The following is a 25,200-nucleotide window of genomic DNA, read 5'->3' on the forward strand; positions in this document are numbered from 1 at the left end:
ACTCTTGCTCTAGGCAAGACTGCTGGTTTAAGGATGACAGTACTTGTGTTTGTAGGCAACTATGCCTATCCTACAACAAGTCGCAGCTGTCATCCCAACCCTTCCGGCTCACTAGCAGCACCTCACCGAAAACCCAAACAGTAAAAGGTGATTTGTGGCAGCCTTTACGCATGGACTTGAAAGTATGACATCTCAGGGAGTGTTGTGGTTAAATGGAGATTACCCCTTTCTCACAGATATACCATGTCTCATCCAAAACACAGGCAAGAACGAAGATGCAGTAAAGTTTCAATAGTTTTTATTTAACACAACTGCAATCTGCAATATGTTGCATGGGCTGCAATGATTAGGATAATGAACAGTGCAAGAAACATAATTGTAAAGACAAGAGTCATTATTACAAAGACCCCCACCATCTTGCAGTAGCATGAAAATACATAAGGTGTGTAATATGTCCTAATACCATATCATGATAGGCCTAACCTCCTACCTAAAGGAGAGCTGGGTTTGTTAAACCTAATCTGCCAATGCCATGTCCATGAGAGGAGCCCCCAACCCTTGTTACCTTGGAATGAGGTCTCTATCTCAGACTCCGTAGGGACATGAAGACTGGGTCAGTGTCAAGTCGACGTGCAGCATCGATTTCAGCGATGGTGGCGATGCCCTCTGGTCGGACTCCCTCTGATTATCTGTCTAAAGTGTGATGTATTTATACAGATCTACTTGGACCCCTGATGTAGGTGTGTTCCCAAACAATAGAGAACAGGCATGCTTGGGGCGGCAATTAATATAAACAATTCCCTCGAAAGCATGGAGAGGGAAAGTCCCTAAATGTGAACATGTATTGTTTGTTTGTCTTTGTCACTTGATCTTGACGCATTAACGTAGTGGCACTGATAATGCAAATCATAACAAGTGGCCTAACTATAAACAAGGCAGCCATCTTAGAAGAATTAAATAATTAAATGGGCTAAGACAGAGCAAGCTAAGTAGGTTAAAAGTCACTAGGTGATGGTGGCACGAGTCTGCAAGCCAAAGGCTAAGCTAACTCCCGCTATCCCATTAAAACAAACTAGGATTCACCACAGTATTAATGCCTTCTGAGCAATCAATTGCAGAGCCCATGATAATCAGCTATTATTGTTATTAGCAAACTTAGAAACAGAATTTCCATGTGAAACACTAGTGTCTTGGAAAGATAAGTAAGGTAACTTTAGCTCAGTGACAGATGGAGAAAGTTGAGATGTAAAAAGGAATACCATGGAGTGCCATGTAATACTTACCATCTTCTTAACTGAGATGCCATCATATGAAGCACAAATAGAACCTAATATGTGATATTTGATGCATTTGTTGAGGACAGTGATCTTTTGGATCTAAGCAATGTATCAGAAGGTCTGTTAGATGGCATCCTGAAAAATATAAGCACATCATCCAGGACCTTAGGAGTGTAATTCAACCCAGTATTGACCAATTATTGCTTGCGGGGCATAAGCAAGTTGATGACGGTAGGGCATTGGCCGTTTTTGAGCAGATTATTATTAAGATTTCTCCCTTTCTGAAGACATCTAAGAATGCTGATGAAGTGGGTGGCAATAATAGTATTGGGAATTGGTTTAATTATGAATGTTGGATCAAGAAGCAGGAATTATCTCATTTCCTGGTGAAGTGTTACGATACTAATGACTCAAAGAAGATTTTTATCAGATTGAGACAAGGTTAAAAAGAGCTGATTTGGTGAAAGAAGCTTGAGATGTGCCTCTAGATTTGGGAAAAGATGAAATAATCATCAAGGGGCAAGGACTCTAGAAACTTTGTTTAGTTATTACATGAGGGTATAACCAGTGTATGGATAAGCAAGCCATGTACATAGGGCTGCAGGAGCAGTTTTCACATTTTACTAAGCTCTATGCTACTGAAACACTTGCAAATGGTCCCCAACAGATGTTAACCCCACTTACTCAATCAATTATAGGAATGAGTAGTGAGGATTTTTCAGATTCTGAGGTAAAAGATGGCATCTTTACACTAAAAGTCAAATAAAGCCTCAGGCCCTGATTTTGTTCCCATAAATCCTTATAAGGTTGATCTCTTCCTATAGGTCCCTATTCTTGTTAGAGTCTTCAATGCAATATTGAGATCTGGTAGCACCACTAGGTCATGGCATAGAGCGACAATTGTCCCAACATTTCAGAAAGGGACTAGAATAGGTCCATAAAATTACCACTCAATGTCACTATTAGATAGTGTAGGTAAGATCTACTGGGATGGTGTAAGCTAACTGCCTACAATAGTGGGTTGTTTTTTTAGTAATGCTGTGTGATAACCAAACTGGTTTTAGAAGTGCATTAGAATGACTGACCAGACCATGAACTTATAATCTTTCTGTATAAAGTGTGCAAGACAAACACAAGTTCCTCTCTACCTAATGCTCATCAACTGAAAGTCGGCTTGACTCTGTAGAACGAGAGGTATCATGATTGGACAGTGGCAACAGGGATTGCATTGGTATTTGCTAAAAGTTACACAAAGTCTACACAAACGTACAATTGCTCAGGTATGGTAAGGGACTATGGAGCTTTCTCATCAGCAATGGTGTGTGCCAAGGGTGCATGATGGCGTCTCTGCTTTTTTCACTATTTGTGAACAATGTAGGTCCATGCCTAATTACTTTTAAGTTGGATAGCCTAAGACTCTGGACACAAGGGTCTCTGTAGTTTTATTTGTCGACAATGTGGTTCTCTTATATCTCAATGATCTCTCAATGCATAAGCTGGTTAATGTCTATGTGGTTTATAGTTCGGAGAAACATTTGGTCATTAATGTCACCATAACCAAATTTACGATAATGAGACCAAAGTCTGCGTTAGGATGTTTCTTCTCAGTGAACAATGAGATCCTGGAGCAAGTAAATTACTTTGATTACCTTGGTCTATGATACAATACTAAACTAACTTGGAATCACAACGAGGAAAGGCAGTAGTAATTTTAAAACAAGTCGTAGTGGCAGTTTTTATATGTAGGTAAAGGATGGGGGGGCAGTCTCTAGGCTCATTATAGCATGTATGCAGAGCTAAAGCAGTATCAACAGTAAGATATGGGGCAGAAATGAAGGGCTTTTTAGATGTGTACACATTTCAAAAAATTAAGAACATGTTTCTTAAGTAATTACTATCGCTGGGACCAGGTACGCTCCTAGTGGCACTCTATTTTGAATTGGGCATGAATCCACTTTTAGGCATTATATATAGGAAGATCACTTTTCTCAATGCGTGTGTGGTTTCCCTGGGGGCTGCGATCGGCCCCCAGGTAAACCAAATCCACATATAAAAGTGTTCTTTACATATATATATATATATATATATACTAACATTGACCGTTGTGTGATCTATTCCTGACACGGGCACTAGGCCTACCCACACAAGTAAGGTACCATTTTTATCAGGAGACTTGAGTGAATGCTGGGTAGAAGGAAATTTGAGGATCTTCTCAGATCCCAGAACTTTCTATCATCGAAATATGAGGAAAAAGTGTTTTATTTGCCAAATTTTAAGGTTCGCAAAGGATTCTGGGTAGCAGTACCTAGTGAGAGCCCCACAAGTCACCCCATCCTGAATTCCCCTGGGGGTCTAGTTTTCAGGAATGCACAGGTTTGGTAGGTTTCCCCAGGTGCCGACTGAGAGAGAGGCCAAAACCCACAGCTAGACACTTTCCAAAAAAACACGTCAGATTTCAATGCAAAAATGTGATGTGTCCATGTTGCGTTACCTGCCGCTGGCACTTGGCCTACCCACACAAGTGAGGCCCCATTTTTATCGGAAGGCTCGGGGGAATACAGAGTAGAATAACAAGTGTTATTGCCCCTTGTCTTTCTGTACATTTTTTCCTTCCAAACGTAAGACAGTATGTAAAAAAGAAGTATATTTGAGAAATGCCCTGTAATTCACGGTCTAGTATGGGGGCCCCGGAAATCAGAGATGTGCAAATAACCACTGCTTCTCAACACCTTATAGCATGCCCATTTCGGAAATACAAGGGTTTCCTTGATACCTATTTTTCACTCTTTACATTTCATCGAATGGATTGCTGTATACCCGGTATACAATGAAAACCCATTGCAAGATGCAGCTCGTTTATTGGCTCTGGGTACCAAGGATTCCTAATGAACTTACAAGCCCTATATATCACCAGAACCAGAAGAGTCCATCAGACGTAACGGTTATATTGCTTTTAAAAATCTATCATAGCTGGAAAAAGTTATAGAAGAAAACATGGACAGAAATGGCTCTTTTTTTCACCTCAATTTCAACTTTTTTTAAATTTAGCTGTAACTTTCTGTAGGAAAACCTTGAAGGATCTACATAAAGTACCCCTTGCTGAATTTAGAATTTTCTCTACTTTTCAGACATGTTTAGCTGTCTGGTATCCAGCATTGGTTTCTGTGCGAAATGCCTCCTTGGCAAGGTTACCCACTGACTTTTTGCCTTTGCTGATGCCAAGTTATGATTTGAAAGTGTGCTGGGGCCCTGCTAACCATGCCCCAGCACCAGTGTTCTTTCCCTAAACTGTACCTTTGTCTCCACAATTGGAACAACCCTGGCACTCAGGTAAGTCCCTTGTAACTGGTACCCGTGGTACCAAGGGCCCTGATGCCAGGGAAGGTCTCTAAGGGCTGCAGCATGTCTTATGCCACCCTAGGGACCCTTCACTCAGCACATACACACTGCTTCACAGCTTGTGTGTGCTGGTGGGGAGAAAATGACTAAGTCGACATGGCACTCCCCTCAGAGTGCCAAGCCAACCTCACACTGCCTGTGGCATAGGTAAGTCACCCCTCTAGCAGGCCTTACAGCCCTAAGGCAGGGTGCACTATACCACAGGTGAGGGCATATGTGCATGAGCACTATGCCACTACAGTGTCTGAGCAAAACTTTAGACATTGTAAGTGCAGGGTAGCCATAAGAGTATATGGTCTGGGAGTCTGTCAAACACGAACTCCACAGCACCATAATGGCTACACTGAAAAGTGGGAAGTTTGGTTTCAAACTTCTTAGCACAATAAATGCACACTGATGCCAGTCTGCATTTTATTGTAAAATACACCCAGATGGCATCTTAGAGATGCTCCCTGAAAACATACCCAAAAACATACCCCAATTCCAGTCAAAGGCTCACCCCCTTTGTTACAGCGCCACAGGGCATCCCAGCTAGTGGAGATGCCCGCCCCTCCGGCCACTGCCCCCACTTTTGGCGGCAAGGCTGGAGGAGATAATGAGGAAAACAAGGAGGAGTCACCCCCCCAGTCAGGACAGCCCCTAAGGTGTCCTGAGCTGAGGTGACTCTTACTTTTAGAAATCCTCCATCTTGTAGAAGGAGGATTCCCCCAATAGAGTTAGGGACGTACCCCCCTCCCACAGGGAGGAGGCACAAAGAGGGTGTAGCCACCCTCAAGGACAGTAGCCATTGGCTACTGCCCTCCCAGACCTAAACACACCCCTAAATTCAGTATTTAGGGGCTCCCAGAACCGAGGAAGACAGATTCCTGCAACCTAAAGAAGAAGAAGGACTGCTGACCTGAAGACCTGCAGTGAAGACGGAGATGACAACTGATTTGGCCCCAGCCCCACAGGCCTGTCTCCCTACTTCGAAGAAAACTGAAACAGCGACTCATCCTACAGGGCCCAGCGACCTCTGAAGCCTCAGAGGACTAACCTGCATCTAAAAGGACCAAGAAGCTCCTAAGAACAGCGGCCCTGTTCAACAAACTGCAACTTTCTGCAACAAAGAAGCAACTTTCAAAGACCACACGTTTCCCGCCGGAAGCGTGAGACTTTCCACTCTGCACCCGAAACCCCCGGCTCACCCTGTGGAAAACTAGCACTACAGGGAGGACTTCCTGGTGACTGCGAGCCCGTGAGTAGCCAGAGTTGACCCCCCTGAGCACCCACTGCGACGCCTGCAGAGGAAATCCAGAGGCTCCCCCTGACCACGACTACCTGTAACAAGGGACCTGGCGCGTGGAACCAACACTGCACCCGCAGCCCCCATGACCTGAAGGAACTGAACTCCAGTGCAGGAGCCACCCCCAGGCGACCCTCTGTCTAGCCCAGGTGGTGGCTACCCCGAGGAGCCCCCCCCTGTGCCTGCCTGTATCGTTGAAGAGACCCCTGGGTCTCCCCGTTGATTCCAATACAAAACCTGACACCTGTTTGCACTCTGCACCCGGCCGCCCCTGTGCCGCTGAGGGTGTACTTGCTGTGCCTGCTTGTGTCCCCCCTGTTGCCCTACAAAACCCCCCTGGTCTGCCCTCCGAGGACGCGGGTACTTACATGCTGGCAGACTGGAACCGGGGCACCCCTGTTTCCATTGAACCCTATGTGATTTGGGCATCTCTTTGACCTCTGCACCTGACCGTCCCTGAGCTGCTAGTGCAGTAACTTTGGGGTTGCCTTGAACCCCCAAACGTGGGCTACCTTGGACCCAACTTTGAACCCTGTAAGTGTTTTACTTACCTGTGAACTTAACAATTACTTACCTCCCCCAGGAACTGTTGATTTTTGCAGTGTCCACTTTTAAAATAGCTTATTGCCATTTTTGTCAAAACTGTACATGCTATTGTGATTATTCAAAGTTCCCAGAATACCTGAGTGAAATACCTTTCATTTGAAGTATTGCTTGTAAATCTTGAACCTGAGGTTCCTAAAATAAACTAAGAAAATATATTTTTCTATATATAAACCTATTGGCCTGGAGTAAGTCTTTGAGTGTGTGTTCCTCATGTATTGCCTGTGTGTGTACAGCAAATGCTTAACACTACCCTCTGATAAGCCTACTGCTCGACCACACTACCACAAAATAGAGCATTAGAATTATCTCTTTTTGCCACTATCTTACCTCTAAGGGGAACCCTTGGACTCTGTGCACACTATTTCTTTCTTTGAAATAGTGTATACAGAGCCAACTTCCTACAGTTTCACAACCATTTCTGTCACTAACTGGAAGGGGGCTGAAATCGTTGAAAATAGTAAAAATGGGGTATGTGCCAGTAAAATGCCAAAATGTGGTTTTCTGATTCAAGTCTCCCTGTTCCTGAAAGTTGGGAAGATGGTGATTTTAGCACCACAAACCATTTGTTGATGCCATTTTCAGGGGGATAAAAAACACATGCTTTGTTCTGCAGCCTGTTTCCAATTTTTCTGGAGAAAAAAAAACAAAAACTTTTAGCTGTATTTTGACTAATTTCTTGGTCTTCTCCAGGAGAACCCACAAACTTTGGGTCTCTTTAGAATCCCTAGGATGTTGGAAAAAAGTACACAAATTTTGGGTGGATAGCTTATATGGACAGAAATGTATGAAGGCCTAAGCGCAAACTATTCCAAATTGCTAAAAAAGAGCTCAGCACATATTTGGGGGAGGGGGATGGAGGCCCAGCAGCTAAGAGGTTAAACATGAGAGCATCTATGAGGAGCTGACTGCAATTAATGGTGAGACTGCCAAAAGGATTAAGGATGCCTACTTGCAGTGCAGATCCCAAAATCCATATAACACTAGTAGGAGTGTATTCTTATTGCATAGACATCTAAAATACAGAAATTATCCTGGTTTTGAGCATTATTTAGATGATATTTACTCAAGGGCACAGCACTTGTTGTCTGTTAAGTCATGTTTGGACATATTTGCATAAAAAGCATACCCTGTCAGATAGAGCATGAACATGGGCAACCATAATGATGATCTTTACGATTGTTCTAGTGGGGGAAAATAAAGTATCACCTACTTTTTGTTAAATTGCATAAGTGCATTGGGTCATTGTAGAAGTGGCTTACTCCATTATTCAGTGCCCACAATGTAATAAATGAGTTAGATGTCCTAGATTTGTGTTAGAGAACAAATCAACTTGTGATATATCATGCAGTTTGTATGTACATTTGAAGTGCCTGGATTATGACTGGGAAGCTAAATAGCAAAGAGAAATCTGGCCGACTTTAGGTCATCACTATTTTAGCGGAGTGTGCACCAATAGTGTTTTTTATGTTTTGCAAGTTATTACCCTTCCATGTCAGGTGAGAGTGGGTAGATGTTGGGACTGGTTTTATGTACTATTCTTACTTGATAAATCAATTTTTGTAATCATTTTATGGTGCCTAGTGCTGGTTTTATGTATTGTTCCACATATTTTATTGTGTTGGGGTATATTGTTAAGGCATACAGTGTGAACAATGCAATACAGTTTGGCAACTTCCTCACCGTACGTAGTTTTGTTCTGTTTCAACTGCAATTATCTTACACTATAGCTACATAGACCAACTGTGTGAAATAAATGTCAATATAATTTTATGGCCAAAGCCAACACACTGTCAGGCGATTAGCCTTGCATAGGGCCTCATTTACAAGCCCTCTGAGTCTCTGCTGTGTCATTTTCTTGTAAATGAGGACCACAGTGTCCAGATGTCAGCAAAACTTAAGGACCTCATTTACAAGAAACTGACGCATTGCCATCAATGTGTCAGATTTCATGTGCTTCCTGCACATGCCATGGATGAGCTGTATTTACAATACAGAGCTCCATGTGGCACGTTTTCACAGACACATCTGAAATTCTGACACATCTGCTGGCACTAAACCCACACATTGCTGGAGTAGCATCATTAAACTGACGCATCTCATGCAGTGCAAGGGGTCTCCCATAAGAAAAAGCCTGGGTTCAGTTTTGCGCCTGCCCTGAGCAGCTGGGAAAATTGTGACGCTGTGAAGTCACAGAATGGTGCAGTGAAATGTTGTGAATTTCACTGTGTCAGTACTGCATGGCTTTTCCCCTGGGAACGTCTACTCTGCATACATTAAACCTGGTGCAGGTATAATGTGACACAGAGCTGTACAAACTGACACATTGGGCCCAATGCTTCAGTTTGTAAATATGGTTCAGTGTTGTACACTGCTAGCACCACCATTGCATAAAAACAAAAATATACAGTGGTGGCACAAGGGGCTTGTAAACAGGACACGATGTCTAAAAAAGGTGAAAAATGTGACCACGAAGAAAAGGCAAATTTACTACCATTCATAACTGACTTACCTGCATGGAGTGTAATAAAAGGGCAAGTATTTTCTGATGTAGAACATTTTCTATTTATCTATAGCAGGTGTGGTAGAGATGAATGAGTATAGGTGCATTTGTAAGTCAAATATTTCTTGAAGACCTTTGGCACATTGGTATGGAATAAGAACTACAGTGGAGAAACAGATTGGCTGAGCCAAAACAGAAGCTCAGAGAAGGGCAGAGAATAAATCTTTATTTTTAATGAATTTAGGTTCAATTACAGGGCTAACAATTGGCTTTTTCAGTGTGGAAGTGGTAATTTAAGTGTGGAGGTAAGATGTAAAGGGTGGCAGAGAAATGACAGGAGAAGGCTAGCATGGCTCTTTTTTTTGCTAGATGGACTAGTCACACATGCTGGTAATATGTCTCTTCCTTTCTGGCTTGCTGCAGTCACAGCTTGAACTTTTGACACTACTATCATTTCTTTTTGTGTGCCTCAGGCATTGGTCTTATGCAAAACACTTTTAAGATTCACTTGTCCATCTCCTTGAATATCCTCAAAAGCCACTACATTAACTATCATACATATGCTAATATACAGAACCAACTCTGGATAATGAAGGTAGAGTCTTATACAGTTTTATGCAGGATCAGATTGCGCATTCTTTGAGTAGAGAGGTACTGTTAGATTTACATCACCGAGCTGTATTCATTTGGAAGAAGGTAATAATTCAGCTTTTACTTTTCTGTTGCAGTTTAACTAGACAATGGGTTTAACACTAGTTAAAAGAATATATGTTCAGCTTACATGCTAGAGATATGGCATTGAAAGGCATGACTCAATCTTTTATTATCATAAATTCACTAAGGTAATTTGCAATACAATATACTGTTATGGTTCTGAAAGGTAATTTAATTTCTGTTGTGTAAAATCCATTTGCTATAAATCATTATTTTCGAGGTATTTAAATATGGTGAATCTGTAGGTCAGTGGAACTGCAAGTATGTCTATGCGTATTTCTATTATCGACTCCTCAAACACATTTGTGGTGCAACACTCAAGGACGAAGCAGACAGAGCGAGTTATTTCATCAGGTCAACCAAATAAATCAGGACAAAGTTCATCAGTTGGGTCTTGTGTTATGGTCAGTGCTATTTTTCGCTACCCCAAAGAATTTCCACCTTTTGCCAAAAATGACAACTTTGCCAACGAGAGGGAAGAAGGTGGCACTACTGTTCTACTCTGCTGACCACAAAAGTATAAAACCTGTCCGTAGCAGTACCCATAGACAGATTGTGCCTGATTCACAAAGTTAAACATAGACGTTTGGTCTAGACTTAGACCAAACATCTAACTTTATGATTTTAGGAATTCACAAAGGGCATTTACAACTAGTATTTTTAGATTTGCAAAGTGGGCGGGATGTCCGCCCTGAATGCAGACCTAAAGATACTTCTTGTAAATGCCCTATGTGAATTCTTATAATTTAGACCAAACATCTAAGTTTAACTTTGTGACTCAAGCCCATTATGCAAAGTTCTCATCACCATGCAGAGGTTCAAGTGAGCTCCATGTCACCTTCATGTTCTAAGCACACATCCACTCATCCCTTTTCCCACAACTGCTCGTGTCAACTGTATATATCTTATGTACTTTACTAATATAATGCTCATTTCTATATATATTCCTTTTCTGTTGACAATAAATGTATTTTTCATTTAAATGCGCTTGGATTGTGATGTCATAAATAAATATATATAACTCTCAGGGGCCTCACTATTTTATTTGTTATGTCATTCCACTTCTACTTGCTGTGAAGTTGTAAAGTGCTCTGTCACTCGTCGGGGTCTCTCAGCATTGTAAAAGCTTTTAAATAAATACATAAGTAAATACATGTCTTAAAATGATATCCAATAAACATTGGACGAGTCTTGGCCACCTTAACCCACGGCCTTGTCTTTCACCGCCCATTGCTTACTATAGTATTTGGTGGGTAGCAAGATATACCACTTGAACAGGACTAAGAAATGTTACTTGATATCATGTATGGTTTGCACTAGACAGTTGCTGTGGAGGTTTATTATGTCTTAATATTATAAATGATATGTATTTATGGTTGAAGTAGAAATGAAAAATGGTTTGTCCCTCATCTTATAGCAAAGAAAAAAGTTTAACCATTAAAGTGATTTTATTGAAGAGTCGAAAGTGAATATGGTAGTAATTACAGAAACCTTGTTAGAACCAATTGATAACTCTGTAACTAAATCAAAATTCATTGAAAATAACAATTTATTCTCTGCCCTTCTTCGTTAGATGAGTCCTTATGTGCAAACATAAATTATATGGTTCCTCCCGGGAAATCAATATTCAACAAGTAATAAAGAGCAGAGTACAGTTGAAGTAGCAGTAACTGTGTTAAGAGGCGGTGGTAGGATAAACAGTATAGAAACGTGGTTAAGGATTTCTGAGAATATATTTATGTTCATTTTCTATAATTAATTTTGATTAGTTTTATTGTGTCCGTAATCCAACATTTCCCTGGGGATGATAGTGCATACTAAAAGGGTTTGATGCAAGTGAAGCTTTGATAGAGTAAGAAAGATGAAATTGCATAGTAGAGGGACTTGGTTGCATAGGGCATTCAACTAAAATGAAAAAGATACCACATGCATTTATAAATGGGAAAAAGGTTCAAAAGTAATGCACAAAGGGATGCACTTGAACATGCTCCCTAGAGATGTTTTGTCCATTAATATAACGTGGAGTTTGATGCATAAGATGTTTTCCAAATGAGACCAACAACATGGAAGTTACTATTTGCTCTGCGTTATCAAGGACCAATAGCTCCTAAAAGTGCCAGCTAGTGTAAGAAAGTGGATTATTATTTGGGGCGGGTGACTGCCAGGCTCAAGGAATAATAACACTTCTTGTCAGGGTAAACCCTGGAAGTCACTAAATTAACCTGAGCTCAACCTCCTGGCAGTTTTGGCACAGAGAAGACAGTCTTAATTTAGGGCAATGTGTAAAGTATTTAAGCAGTACCAAAAACATATTAGAGACCAAGCACCAAGCAATATAAAAGCAATCTGGATTAGAAAATGGAGTCAAATATAATATACAAAGTGACACTAAAATGGCAAAAATCCAATAAAGAGAACCAGAGATATGCATTTTAAAGTTTAAAGTAAAATAGTGGCACAAAGCACTAAGGGGCATATCTGTAATCCCCTAGCACCACCGTGCGCCACACTAGCGTCATTCTTTTTGACGTTAATGTGGTCCAACAAGGCCAAAATACCCGTGCTGCATTTACAGAGTGGCGCAATGCATGCATTGCGCCACTCTGTAACCCTTTGCACTACATTATGGTTACTCCAGGCATGATGAATGCAAAAGGGCCGTTCCCCTGTTGGGGGGCCGAAAAAATGACGTAAGGAAATCTATGAGATTTCCTTGAACCATTTTTTATGGCATTTTTATTGCCTTCTCAGAGCAGGTGTGAAAAGGGGATTTCCATTGTTTAGAATGGGCCCTTATGTACTCTGCAGGAGTAGCGCCAACATTTTGGTGCTACTCCTGCAGAGTACATCAATTGCGTCACTTTGAATGATGCTATTGTCCCCTACCCTGTGACATTGTGTGCCATATTTGAAATATGGCGCAAACATGGTGGTGGTAGAGGGGAGCTAAGGGGCGCAGAGAAAGTGGCGCTGCACTCGGTGTACGGCCACTTTCCATAAATCTGCCCCTAAGTGTAATGATAGGTTATGGAAGCAGGAGACCAGGTCTTAAATACTATTTGAGGCCGACACGTTTGGAGCCCTGGTTAGATGTGATACACCAACTGGGTTGGTACCATTGAAAGACTGAAAGTTAACAAGTTTGAAAAAGTTTCTAAGTTCTACTTCAGAAAGGGACTTTGTCACCTTTTTAAGAAAAGCATTGGCATGTTTTTAAGTATATTCTGTTTATAAACAACTGAATGTAATTGTTGAGCTTGGAGTAAAACATAGTAAGCTTGTATCTTCTTTTCCACTAGTAACCAGGCAGCAGCTTCCCCTCTTTCTGCATCAGATGTTTACCATCTGCATATTGACTGGTGGATTTCATGGATATCTGTGTGCTGGTTCTACAAGTCACTGAAAGTATAATTGAGAAGTGTGTACTCAATCGTCTCTTTTTTATTAGGCATCGTGTGAGAACTCCATCTGTCTGCATCCTAACTCAATAAACTTAGAATTAAATCAAGGAGAGCAACTCCCCCATGCTTGAAAAAGCCAGATCCACCATTCTAAACTAAATACTTTTACATGGTCTTTCAAAGTCTTGTCATGTCATCGTTGGATTTTAGCTAATACACTTTGAAAGGAATTCACAAGTCCAACACGGTACTTGTCAAAGCTCTAAATAATCCCTGCAGTCAGACCATTTCTGGAACAAAGAAATTAGACTACTTCATCTCAGTCTTTCATAACTTAGAACGGTTGCTAGCTGCAGTCAGCCTTAAATTCAAACTTGTCCGCATCATGATCAAATCTATGCACATGCAAAAGTCAGAGTGCTTGTCATATGTTTCAAACGCATAAATAAGAAGTTAAGTTCAGAACACATGCGGCTTCTACCTATTTCTTCTTAAGGTGAACTCTGAATTCTGAAACTTTCAACTAAAGGCCTCTGATGAATAGAAAACCTCCTGGAATTCCACAAAATGTTAAACATCTACCAGTTTAAACTCTGTTTTCAGAATTCGGAAATTCTCTTTTCTCCAAACCCTCTTCCTTCTGCTTAATGATACCTAATTTATGCCTTCTTTTGCTCTTCTTTCTTTTCCTCATTCCCCCACCATTTGCTATTTCTCTTCACTGTCTCTCTTTCATGTTATACCCTTCACGGCTTGGTTTTGCAAACTATATTAGTGGGCTGCTTGCTAGACCTGTCTGCCTTAGGGTGGTTTTCCACAATACTTTTTGCCTGCTTGCCTTTATTATGCATAGATTTTAGATCTGTTGGCCTTTGGACTCTCTGCACTTCACCACTGCTAACCAGTGATAAAGTGCATGTGCTCACTCCCCTAAACATGGTTTGATTGGCATGTACCAGAATGGCATATTTAATTTACATGTAAGCCCCTTATAGAGTGGTACACCAAATACCCAGGGCTTGTAAATTAAATGCTACCAGTGGGTCTGCAGCACGTATTGTGTCTCCCACTTAAGTGGAACGTTAAAACTTGTCCCAGGCCTGCCATTGCAGCCTGAAGACAGTATCCCACTGACATGTCGACTTGGCATTTAAAACCCCTTGCCAAGCCTTAAACTCCTGTTTTATTACATAGGTCACCCCTAAGGTAGGCACTTAGGGGCATATTTATGCTCTGTTTGCACCAAATTAGCGTACATTTTTTTTACTCTAATTCGGTGCAAAACTAACTCCATATTTATACTTTGGCGCTAGATCCGTCTAGTGCCAAATTTATGGAGTTAAAGTCATTTTTGGGATGTGGAAGCCTACGTTGTCTTAATCATATGCAAGATAGGCGTTCCCGTGCAAACAATTACTATATGGCCTTAATGCCATATTTATACTCCTGTGCAAAAATGGTGCACAGGAGGGAGGAAGGGTCAAAAAATGAAGCAAAGCTTGCTTTGCCCTATTTGTTAATGCCTGGGTCAGGGCAGGTGTTATGGCCCACAGGTACCCTCCTCATGACCCAGGGACACCCCGCCCACCCCATCCCAGGTAAGTACAGATAAATATTTGACTTTATTTTTTAAACTGTCATAGGGGGCCCTGAAATGGACCCCCCACACATGACACAGAGTGCAATGGCCATGCCCAGGGGACCCTAGTCCCCTGTGCTGGCCATTGGGGTGGTGGGCATGAATTCTGTCTTTTCTAAGACAAGAGTCATGTGGTATGGATGGTTTTGCCTCAGAAAATTATTCTAGGCAGGTTAGAATCATTGTTTTTTTACTCTAACCTGCCTAACAACATTTTTTGGTGCAAAAAACCCTTGTTCCATACCGCTAGCCACACCTGACTAACGTTATTTTTTTTTTTACACTAGCCTACCCTTTGCACCGGCTTGCAACATTCCATATATATGGTTTCCGGCTAGTGCACAGAAATCGTGCATGCCGGTGCTAAACTATTTGGTGCAAAACCGCGTTAGTGCAGTTTTGCACCACAAAGTATAAATCAGGGCCTAAGTAGCCCATAGGGCAGGGTGATGAGTAATTAAAAATGTAGGATATGTGTGTTTTAGTTTTACATGTCCTAGTAGTGAAAAACTCCCAAAGTCGGCTTCTCACTACTGAGAGGCCTACCCATCCCATATGTTAACATTGGGAATTCCTTATTATTAAAATAATAGGTTGTGATTCCTAAACCAGAGGTGGTAGATAGATCATGTTTGGTACCTATGAACCTGTAATGATAAACCCTCTTTAGTGTTAAAGTCTGATTTATCATCACAAGTTTGAAAAGGCCACTTTTAAAAAGTTGGCATTTTCCTGCCCTTAGCCCTCTGTGCCTGTTACCTGCCGTAGGTCACATGGCCGGGTGTAACTGACAGCTGGGACTCTGCGAATTCACCCCAGACATTTACAGAATAGGGAAACTAGCAGAGCCTGAATGGACCATTAACTGTCTTGATGGGGGGCGGAGCTAAGCACAGTACCACAAAATAGACTTAACAACCCTTTATTGTCAGTGCAGCCAGCTATAAGACAGGGTAAGAGAGGCAGGAAATTCCTGGAATTTCAGAAAACCCTTCTGAACACTTCTCCCAACTTCCTGGACCAGGGCATCAGGGTAAAAATGAACACTTTCAGACCTGCTCCTCAGTTCACTACTGGACCAGTCAAAGGACTCTCAGAGGACTGCCTGCTGCTGTGACCTGCTCTGCCATCTACCAGACTGCTGCTGCTGTACCTGGAAGGACAGCTTTGCTGCCTGGAGCCTGCTGGGGACCTTCAGAGACCAGCCATGCTGCAGAGCCCTGCATCACTGCCTACACTCAGGACTCCAGAAGTAACTCCAAAGGCTAGTTCAGCTGGTCTCCTGTTTATGAGCAACAGGTACATACAGGCTCCCACCATCTTAAACCTGCACCTGGACCCAGCCTGAGTGAGTCTTGCACCCCAAAGAGGTGTCCCTCCACTCCTGGACCCTTGATTGTGGTGCTAAATGTGCCAAGGGGCCATTTTTTTTAACAGAAGACTTGCTATTTTAAACCTTCAAACTTAAAAAAATTACAACTCTAGTTGTACTAATTAGATTTTGATGGTTTTGTTGTCAAAACATGTATGATATTTGTCTCTATTTTCCTAAATTGGTTTTGGATTTTTTATTGTGTTGTGTTGTCACTGTGTTTTTGTGTACTGCATAAATACTCAACACATTGCCTTAAAGTTTAGTCTGACTGCTTTTTATGCCTAGCTAACCAGGGTCCGGCACCGGTTAATTTAGTGACTTTTTGCTGTTCACCCGGTAAGGGATTGTGGCTGCTGCTTGTCCGGGGTTCACACCCAAGTCAAACAACAACCCAATTTCTCACAATGCTCAATTAAATTTAAGTGTTAGTGCATTGTTTTTCTATTTCATTATTTTAAAGGGATCCAGACCACTAATTATATATAGGAGATCAAGGTCCATACCTGTTGTTACTTATGGAAAGCACAAAAACACCTGTTCTATGTAGAATTGAGCTGTATAAAAATGTGAAACAAATAAATACTTGATAATGGTAATAACATTTGAGGAGCACGACACTCACCCCAAGACATGAAAGAGCATGTTCTTTAAGCCTACCCTTTGATATTGAGCACAACAAAGATCATGTTCTTTCGTGCACAATGCTGTGATTGAAAGAGTAGTCACACTCAATTTCAGACGCTATGTTGAAAATGCCACTCTCATTGTAGACAGAGAAGGTAGTCATGACATTCTACTTAAAACCAATTACTCTTCTTATAAATCTGAAGTCGATTTTAACTGGCTGAAAAGGGGAGAGTCAGATAAATAATTTCTTTCAGATCCCTTCTTTTTTTGCAAACCTGTTTTCTACTGGTTATATGGTTCCTATTAGTTTAGTAGGACTGTGTATTATATCAACAAGAACTTCACAATATAGAGACATTGGCAGAGGGGATTATTCTGTCACAAACATGTAGGATATCCCGTCCGCTGTATTGCAAGTTCCATAGGATATGACGGAACTTGTAATATGGCTGGCGAGATATCAGTCACATTTGTGGTGGAGTAATCCTTTCCGTCAACATCGTATTCAGGCCCTTAGTCTACATATATCATCAGTAAATGTTGTTGTGTTTTGGCTAGCTCACAGTGCCACACCCAAAGCCCTAATCTGACCAGGGTAATAAATGTTATTGGCAAATTCAAACATGATCAATGTGATTCTCAAGGAATTTGTGGAAACCAATTTAACCCTTTCATTTGTTATTTTTACATGCCCAAGGTATACACACCAAAGATACAATATTGCATTCTCAAAATATATATTGAAATGATTATATTCTTGCAAAGAAAACTTGATCTGCGATTATTAGACAGATGTGACACATTACTGTAATCTGCATTATGGTGAAAAATGCAAACAATTCATTCATGCTAGTTGACACTAATGTCACTCGTCTCTTATCTATCTCTAGCACCTACACTAAAGAGAGCACAGGGGGAGCACCATCTGCCAGATCAGTTAGGAAAGCCTAACCTCCATACCTGGGTATTATGATCAGGAACCTGGTCAAAGTCTGCAAGCTATCTTCCTTTGCATGATGGAGGTCTAGATCAACAGGGCTGCATCTCAGGCACAGATCACAGCAGTTCCATGATAATCCCAGCATGAAGTATTCCTCTCCTCAAACCTAGCATATATGCTGTTTATATAATAGAAACCTAGGCAGAACAGCCTTTTGATTTTGCCTAGCATAAACAAGTTGTCTCCTGACAAGCAGAGAAAATAAAGCAGACAATAAAACAAGGGCATCACATTCTGATTGTATGACCCTGGATATGAGTGCCATATTTATAACTGGGTTTGCATTGCTCTTGCACCCCACAACATGGTGCATGCACAACATAAGCCCAAAATGCAATTTATGAAGCCATGCAAAGCCACCTTGCATCGCCGTAAGTGGCTTCATAAATCTGGAGTAACACAAAGCAGCACAAATCACGGCATTGCATTACTCTGTCCCCGGGAGGCATTCCGCGGGTGTTGTGTGAGTTTTCCCACACAAAACCCATGGATTTTGACACATTCCCAGATTTACCAGAAGAGGTAGACCTGGGAATGCGCCAAAATGCTACACCTTTCCAGGTGAGGCGTAAGAAAGAGAAATATCTTTATTTCTCCTTGTTACTTTTCTTTCTTTGTGTACTGCATTCTGCAGCACACATAGAAAGAGAAAAACATCTTAGGGGTATTGTTTTAGTGCTGGAAGGTGCCCCTTCCTGCACAAAATCAATCCTTCGTACAATGCAGGCACCCTTGCACCATGGTGCACGGGTGCCTGAGTAGGCACTAGGCAGCCAAAATGGTGCCAACTCAGAGTCAAAGACAGGAATGCACTGTTTTCTTTAAATATGGCATATTCCTGACCTTTTCCTGTGCCACAGCACAGCAGGGTGACTTGCTGAACCCTCAAGGATAGCTCCACAAAGCACAGTCACAGGCAGAGCAGCTCTTCTTCCTCAGCTCTTCAGCTCTTCCCTAGGCAGAGGTTCCTCTTGTTTCCCGAAGTGTTCTAAAGTCTGTGCTTTTGGGTGCCCTTCTTATACCTAATTTCTCCTTTAAAGTAGGCCTACTTCAATGCAAAGTCTCTTGTGAATGTGAAATCCAGGGGGTTGGAGCATGCACTGTGTGAGGACAGGAACAGCCCTTTCAGGTGTGAGTGACCAATTCTCCGCTCCCTCCTAGCACAGATGGCTCATCAGGATATGCAGGCTACACCCCAGCTCCCTTTGTGCCACTGTCTAGTGTGAGGTACAACCAGCCCAACTGTCAAACCTACCCAGACAGGGAATCCACAAACAGGCAGTCACAGAAATGGTATATGCAAGTAAATGCTCACTTTCTAAAAGTGGCATTTTCAAACACATTATCTTAAAACCAACTTTACTAAAAGATGTATTTTTAAATTGTGAGCTCAGAGACCCCAAACTCCACATGTTTGTTTGCTCCCAAAAGGGAATCTACACTTTAATCAGATTTAAAGGTAGCCTCCATGTTAACCTATGAGAGGGACAGGCCTTGCAATACTGAAAAACGAATTTAGCAATATTTCCCTGCCAGGACATATAAAACACATTACTCTATGTCCTACCTTAACCATACACTGCACCCTGCCCTTGGGGCTATCTAGGGCCTACCGTAGGGGTGTCTTACATGTAAGAAAGGGGAAGGTTTAGGCCAGGCAAGTGGGTACACTTGCCAAGTCGAATTTCCAGTTAAAACTGACAACACAGACACTGCAATGGCAGGTCTGAGGCATTATTACAGAGCTACTTACGTGGGAGGCACAACCAGTGCTGCAGACCCACTAGTAGCATTTGATTTACAGGACCTGGGCACCTCTAAAGCACTGTACTAAGGACTTACTAATAAATCAAAAATGCCAATCATGGATAAGCCAATTACATACATATTTTGTAAAGGAGCACTTGCACATTAGCACTGGTTAGCAGTGGTAAAGTGCCCAGAGTAACAAAACAGCAAAATCAGAGTCCAGCACACATCTACAACCTGGAAACAGAGGCAAAGACTTAAGGGAGACCACGCCAAGGATGAAAAGTCTAACAATAACACTTCACACATTTTCTCTGAGAAGACTACCAAACGAGGGTCAAGGTTACACTCACTGAATCAGGTTTCCATCTGAGGTTCTTTCTGGTCAGGCAGTGTGTGATCTCAGAAATAGCTCACCACTGTTGCTGAATTCTTAGATAGCCTTGAATTTAGAGTCTCTTCATAATACCTTTTAAGAACTTTTGAGAATGAGTGTCATAAAATGCTTTAATCAATACATAGTTATCAGAATATGTTGAATATTTGGAATCATTTTTACCTCTGCGTTGACATATATTTGCCCTTTCCATAAATCATTTTTTTATTATTCTTTACATTTGTTCCAGACATACAAAAGGGGCGTAAGAACCCTAAAAAAACGATTTGGAAAATTCATTTATTCTAGTTGTTTTCAGTTGTTATACCATGTCAAATCACTAATATCGTCACCAGATCAGAAGATCATCTGCCTGAATTAATTAATCAAATCAATTTATTTTTTCTGCATGAAGTTCCATAAATGTCCTATTAGAGATCAGCTTCCATTTTTGGCCACAATGTTTGTTCTTCAAGTGAGTTCACACTATCTTGATATCAGGAATATCTCCAGGGACAATTGAACATTTTATCATTTATATGGTAAAGAGCCACATTTAAATTGACCTCACTTGACTAGACCTGGTTATACTTCCACCTCCCTCTTTTTGGGAAAAAATTATGATCTGGTTCTATGAAAGCTAAATTGAGTTACCTGTCCTGTAATGCAGTACATTAGAGCCCCTGGACATATAGATCAGTAAGAGTGTATAGCATGAACTTTGTTCACTTTTACTTATAATAAATTGTGTTTTCAAAGAAGTCTAAAACTTAGTAAATTGTAGCTAATTGTAGCACATAGCATTGAATGTGCTATGAGGCAGATGCCTATACAATCAAGGCTAATCATACAATAAAGGTTCTCCAAACAGACATTAATAACATAAGTATCTCTCCTAAATACCACCTTAGAAAATGTCTCCCTAACCTTTCTGAAGCTTTCACTGGCTCCATCTACTTCTAAAAAGCTTCCTGACATGATCTCATAGCATCTCTAAAACGTATTTAAGTAAATAAATAAAATGAATAAAATAGTATATATATATATGTATATGCAAAATAAAACAGAGAACTCTGGGTAGTTCCCAGGTTTAGGTGGAGAGCAACTCCAGTAAAGAGCACCTTGCAACACCAGCAATACTCTGGAATTGCTCACCTCAAATGTCTGTTTTTCTGGCAAACATTTTAAGCTTAGGATTTGCACAGTGCCATCCACGCCAGCTAGAAAATGGCATAAGATTTTGCCATTTGTACAGCAAAATCTTCAAGCATAGGATTGGCTCAGTGCCATCATTGCCGAGCTGTAAAATGACAAAAGGCTTTCACTACTCCAGGCACTGTATTACAGCTTTGGATTGATAAAATACCATCCAAGCCAACCTGGAATAAGCAAAAGTAACCCCTGACATGTGTTTCGATGTCATTACATCTCTTCAGGGAGGGTAGCTTTGTCCAGACACAAGGGAGCAACCAGTATAAGTCAAAACAAAACCCATTCAGGGTTAAAGTGACACATAAATTATGCAAAACAACACAAAGAACTCTGGGTAGTTCCCAAGTTTAGGTGGAGAGCATCTCCAGTAAAGAGCATCCTGCAACACTCTGGGCCATATTTATACTTTTTGACAAAAAAAAACTGCGCTATCGCAGTTTTGCGCCAAAAAAATTAGCGCCGGCTAACGCCATTCTGAAGCGCCATGCGGGCGCCGTATTTATTGAATGACGTTAGCCGGCGTTAGTCGACCGGCGCTGCCTGGTGTGCGTGAAAAAAAAACACGTACACCAGGCTGCGCCGGCGTAGGGAAAAATGGCGTTTGGGCGTCCCAAAATGGGGCAAGTCAGGCTGAGGCAAAAAAATCGTCTTAACCCGATTTGCGCCATTTTTTTGGGGCGCCCAGACGCCATTAACATGACTCCTATCTTAGCAAAGACAGGAGTCATGCCCCCTTGCCCAATGGCCATGCCCAGGGGACTTCTGTCCCCTGGGCATGGTCATTGGGCATAGTGGCATGTAGGGGGGCACAAATCAGGCCCCCCTATGCCACAAAAAAAAAAAAAAAAAAAAACTTACCACAACTTACCTTTTCTTCCCTGGGATGGGTCCCTCCAGCCTTGGGTGTCCTCCTGGGGCGGGCAAGGGTGGCAGGGGGTGTCCCTGGGGGCTTGGGAGGGCACCTCTGGGCTCATTCTGAGCCCACAGGTCCCTTAACGCCTGCCCTGACCCAGGCGCTAAAATCCGGCACAAATGCGGGTTTTTTAGTCCTGCCCACTCCCGGGCGTCATTTTTGCCCGGGAGTATAAATCCGACGCAATAGCATCGGAGTCATTTTTTAAGACGGGAACGCCTACCTTGCATATCATTAACGCAAGGAAGGTGTTCACGGAAAAAAATGACGCTAACTCCATGAACTTTGGCGCTAGACGCGTCTAACGCCAAAGTATAAATATGGAGTTAGTTTTGCGTCGAATTAGCGTTGAAAAAAACGACGCAAATTCGGCGCAAACGGAGTATAAATATGCCTCTCTGTATTTGCTCACCTCAAATGTCTGTTTTCTAGCAAAGTTTTTAAGCATAGAATTGGCACAGTGCCATCCACGCCACGCTAGAAAATTACAAAGTCTTTTGCCATTTGTGCAGCAAAATCTTTAAGCATAGGATTGGCTCAGTGCCATCCTTGCTGAGCTGTAAAATGACAAAAGCCTTTCACCACTCCATGCACAGTATTACAGCTTTGGATTTATCAAAAATATATTTATACCTAAGCAACATGATATAATCAAAAGAAGACACCATTTGTTATTTCCTGTTTTTAAAAAATAGTTTAACTTGTTGCCTCTGTCTTTGGATTATTAATTTTACCAGAAGCACATCATATTTAGGTAGTGTGCTGTGGAAAACACATCACAAGTATGACCTTGAGCTTGCACTGTTACAGAAAAAACCTGAAGGTTGACTGACCTGTATTAGGAAGGAAACCAGGCCATCCCCGTGCAGATAACAGAATTTTTTAATTTTCTAACATTGAATGTGCTTTTTTGTCTCATTTTGTCTTTTTAGACTGACCAGCTGAATCCGACCCTCTTATACCTTCTTTATGATTTCATTTTTTAGAAAAAGAAAAGCACAGACGTTGGTCTTAAAGTTATGTATACATTTTCGAGTGTATTGAATTCAGGAATGGACAGACGGGATCATTGCATGAATGCAGGCATGGTATAAATTAAAATTTACCATACATAATTGGCGAGTCACGCTTAATGCATCAACAATATGCTCCAATTGTGATTGTGTTAGAAGTAGTGCTTCACATGCCCAATACAGATTTTGTGTCTCTTGGAAGCGTACCGGGGTTAGTTGCTAGAGCTGAGATTCAGGCCCTGATTTAGGTCTGTGATCAACAATAATTGAGACAGTTTTATTTGGTGTAATTTTAACTGCAATATAGTTTGAGGCGTAAATTTCATTTTTTCAATATTTCCATTATTTGTGTGAACCTGAAATTTTCTGTTTTGTCATTTCGACTTTTACCATTCGTACTCATTTGTACTCATAGTTACAGAATTCTCGGGAAAAAAATGCATTTCATTGATTCCGTTTATAAGTTTAAAAATGCCTGAAAACCTAAGGCATAATTTCCATTTCCAGCAAGGTGCTACAACGAGCGCCATGGAGCGCTGTATTGTAAATACGGCCCTACCATGGTGTCTTTAGGGGGGTGCAGGGCAGCACAAGCAAACTGGCTCATCGAGATCGATGTGCCGGTGTGTTGTAAAAGAAGCCCTGAAAATGTTAAAGTCGTCCCGCAAAAAATGAAGTGATACCGAAAAAGGGGAAAAAATTTATGTATACATATCCATAACATCATGTTCAGCATAAGTACATTGCATGTCGTTTGTTCATACTGGCATCCTGCAGATGTTTTTTCAGCAGTTCAGAGTGGAACTCTGCACCAGTATACATACTGTCGTAGCTTCTTTGATAAAAACCATTCTGTCCTTCATTTCTGTGGTACTGGGTAGCTTCAAGAACAGTCACTATGACTGCTGGATTCCCAGTGTCTACTTCCTCAGAGACACTGATGAAAGTACTGCACAGAATCATGTGTGAGGTACAACAGTACATCAGCTTTCTCAAAAGCAGTGCAAAAACGACTGATTATAAGGGCATTTCCAGACACCTTCATCTTTTCCAAATGTTAGATGTCTGGATTGCATTTTTGTACAAATAATACTGCAGAAATCTAGGTACACGTATTCAGGAATTGGAAGATGATCTACTCCTGAATGTCCAAATGTCACGTGATCTGATCACATACTGCCCTATCAATTATGCTGAATCCGCTGCTGATTGCTGTGCCATGTCACGAGAAACTGTAGTGTCTTGAGGCATTTTTATCCTAGAAGCTCGATAGATATTGGGGTGTTTTTGACATTGTTATTTTCAGTGCTGCACTACCAAATGTCGGGATGCCGAATACCAAGGCTGTCTAGTACTTAGTCCATCCCATGCCTCTTTAATCAGCAGCCATACACTCCCTGCCCTCTTATTTTAGTCTTGTAGGTTCATTTTCATCTCTGCTTTTTCCCTTCATCTCCGTTTTTCTGCTTTTCTCGTTATAATTGCTTCGTCTGCCGCGTATTTCTCTAGCGTGTTCTCTGTCAAAGACTGAAGATGAACAATAAGTCTTGATCTCCAGAAATGAGGGGCGCCTTCATAGCCTGGGGGGCCCTGCGTTTGCAGTGACTCTTCTACTTGCCTGGATTCATCCTGTGGTGGGACTACAGTGCCCAGAGTGAACTGCAGCAAGGAGGCTGTGGGTGTTTTCTGTTGGCACCTGTCATGCATATAAAACAATTTATCTCCCTGCAGCACTGGCACCTTAACAGACCGTGGGGATCCTGCATTTATAGTGACTCCTCTACTTTCCTGGACTCATCCCGTGGGGGCCCTCTGACTGTAGTGCCCAGAGTGAACTGCAGCAGGGAGGCTGCTGGTGTTTTCTATTGGTGATGGGCATGTATATAAAGCCCTTTTGCCCCCACAGAGCAGGACGTGCGTGAGACACGCCCGGGCTAGTGCCCTGGAGAAGGTCAGACCAAGAACAGACCCGTCTTCGCCCATCATCAGCCAAAAGAGGCCAAGCTGGACCACTCCTGTTTGCCTGCTTGAAAAATGGGCAAGAGCAAAGCACCACTTAGCCCGCAAAGTGGCAAAGGCAACAAGAGGTCAGCAAAACACTCTGCAGAGAATTG

At 41.7% G+C, this 25,200-nt stretch overlaps 1 protein-coding gene across 3 annotated transcripts in view; it reads left to right on the forward strand.

Annotated features, from left to right (window-relative positions):
• LOC138269492 (cadherin-10-like) overlaps positions 1–25,200 on the forward strand; it is a 1,023,955-nt gene that overhangs the window by 126,148 nt on the left and 872,607 nt on the right. Inside the window, exon 2 of one of the 3 annotated variants that reach the window (XM_069218800.1) lies at positions 23,060–23,161. The exons of the other annotated variants lie outside the window; for them this stretch is intronic. The gene's annotated coding sequence lies outside the window, so the exon portion shown is untranslated. The remainder of the gene's footprint in view (positions 1–23,059; positions 23,162–25,200) is intronic. 3 annotated transcript variants of the gene reach the window in all.

The sequence above is a fragment of the Pleurodeles waltl genome, chromosome 2_1, assembly GCF_031143425.1.
Source record: "Pleurodeles waltl isolate 20211129_DDA chromosome 2_1, aPleWal1.hap1.20221129, whole genome shotgun sequence".
Classification (NCBI taxonomy): domain Eukaryota; kingdom Metazoa; phylum Chordata; class Amphibia; order Caudata; family Salamandridae; genus Pleurodeles; species Pleurodeles waltl.